We start from the raw sequence: 2,591 nt of genomic DNA on the forward strand, positions 1-2,591 counted from the left end.
TCCCGTATTTTTCATGTTTAAAACATCGTATAATTTAAAATATATATTAAAATAAAATATCCACAGCCAGGTCAATGACCCATCCCTAGGCCATCGGCTTCATGAGGGCTAAATCTTTTGTTCACGAATGTATTGCAAATACTTAGAACAATACCTGGCACTGAGTAGGTAGTTGTTGAATGAATACATGAATACTCTGGTTCTAACATGTGGAAACTAACATGTCAGCCTTTTAAGTCAGGGATGTGCTCTATCCACTCTCCGTGAGTCAGAACGACATGGTCCATCTTACCACTGATGGAGGAAAGAATTCATGCCCATTGTCTAAAAACAGATGCCCCTCTTTTCAGAATGGATTCCATCCCTCCATCAAACCAGGACCCAGTGGAAAAGTCATGCTACCGCATCATCAGTAATGTGACGCCTTATCTGTTGGCACTTTGTAAAGTATTAGGCATATTCGCCATACAAGGCAAGCTGACGCCCAAAGAAAGAGATGACAGACCTCTGTGGCTGGAATTCTAAATTACGGCCATGACATAAAAATCTCCACGGGTGGGAAAGCGTGTCTCTACACTGACACGATGACTGAAATCTCAGAATCACAAGCAAATTTTCCCAGATGTTGATTACGCTGCTGCCCAAAAACCCTCCCAGAGAATCAGACAGTCTGTATTATCATGATAAAAGAAAGCAGTTATAGTTGGCAGCAGGTGGGAGTATTAATGATTTAATGCTGAGATGTTTTTGTCAGGTATTTAAGTTACCAAAAGGTATTTTTTCTTTCATTGTGATAAATTCTTGTGCATACATTTGGCAAACTAACAAAGAGCATTTGGGAGAATAGAGGCGACCTGGTTTCCTCTTTTCACATGAATCGCCTCTTGGGTTAATTAATTCTCTCTGATTTTGAAATTATCCTTCAACCACTAAACATCATCCTTGACACGTAGCCTGCGCTCAGCAAACAGTTATGGGATCAGCTCAAAATGTATGACAACTACTGCCATTTGCGACATGGATGGCCCTTGAGATAATCATGCTCAGCGAAATAAGCCAGACAGAAAAAGCTGAAAATCACATGATATCACTTATATGTGGGATAGAAACCTAAAAGCAACAATGAACAAGACAAACAAACAGACTCATGGACACGGACTATAGACTAGTGGTTACCAGAGGGTAGGGGGTAGGGGAGGAGGGGAGGTAGTTGGGGTAAAGGGGGTCAAATATATGGTAGCTGAAGGAAACTGGACTTTGGGTGGTAAACACACAATAGAATATACAGATGTCAAATTATAATGTACACCTGAAAATTATATAATTGTATTAACCAATGTAACCCCAATAAACTTAATTTAAAAAAAAAAATGTGTGACGACTAGGAATGTAAGAGCACACGCTGGAAATAATAAGAAGTGGAAAAGGGTAAAAATGAGGTGTTAATTCAGGGATTAAATTAAAAGAAATAAGGGGGAAATCGATGAGTCGTTCTGGTAGTCTTCCTCATTTTCAATTCATGTTTGTCAAGGTCGCCACTGTGGTCTCGCCACCACGCCGGACTCTTTCACTTACAGAACCGCCTTTAGCCTTCACAACAATCCCATGTCGCACGAAGGAACTGAGGCCAACTACAGCAAGGTGAATGTCAGATCAAAACGGGGGCCACCTGACTCCTCCCTGAGCCTCCATCCACCATGGCTGCCTCTCTTCCGAAAGGGTAAAGTTCCAGACCCTGCCATCCGATGGCCCTTCCGCCCACTCTTACTGTTCCCACCTCTTCCTTTTTAAATAAAGTCCACAGAAATAAGTAAGCAGGGGGAGACAGGTGCTAGCGAGAGCCCACAGAGCAGGCCTTATTCCTTCCCCACTCCCACACCTGGAATACAGAACTGTGCCCCTGACATGCACCACCCTCGAGCTGCCCTTGAGGTGTCATCGTCTGTGGGGGAGGAAGCCTCTCCCCCACCTCCATCCTCCCAAGGATCTTAGGTGGGCACAGCGCTGGCACAGGCCCCCAGCACCGTCAGCTTCCTGCTGCACAAAGGGAAGCAAGAATTAACTCCAAGCACTGAGAGGACACTCACCCAGAAATCAGCGGCCCCTTGGAGCACCACAGACCTCCTTCCCTGATCATCAAACGGACCGAGAACCTTCTCAACAGGGACTCTCCCGGGAAGGCAGGGAGAGATCCAGCTGCCTCACGGGAGGAGGAGGAGGAGAAAATGCCAAAAGCACCCAGAGGCTCAGCGTCCAAGCCTGCTGAGGCCAGGCTCTGGGTCACTGTCCCTGCCTTCAGGCAGCTCACAGTCCTGATGGTCTAGACAACCCAGGGGAACAGATGATAATTTAACATGACGCTAAAACAAAGGGGAGTTCAAGGCCGCCCTTAGTCCAGCTGCAGTTTCCTGAAGGAGATAACACTAGTGCTAGTCTCTTTTTGGAAATAAGAGTGTTGAGAAGACATGAGCGAAAGTTGTAGGGTTTTTCGCACATTATTAGCATCATTTTTACCCTGACCATGCTCACATTATTTTCATCCTACCCATGCTCATGTTCATCGCAGCCAGGGTCAAGTCCTGGCCACGGCT

Source organism: Pteropus vampyrus, unplaced genomic scaffold, assembly GCF_000151845.1.
Source record: "Pteropus vampyrus isolate Shadow unplaced genomic scaffold, Pvam_2.0 Scaffold75, whole genome shotgun sequence".
In the NCBI taxonomy this organism is placed as follows: Eukaryota; Metazoa; Chordata; class Mammalia; order Chiroptera; family Pteropodidae; genus Pteropus; species Pteropus vampyrus.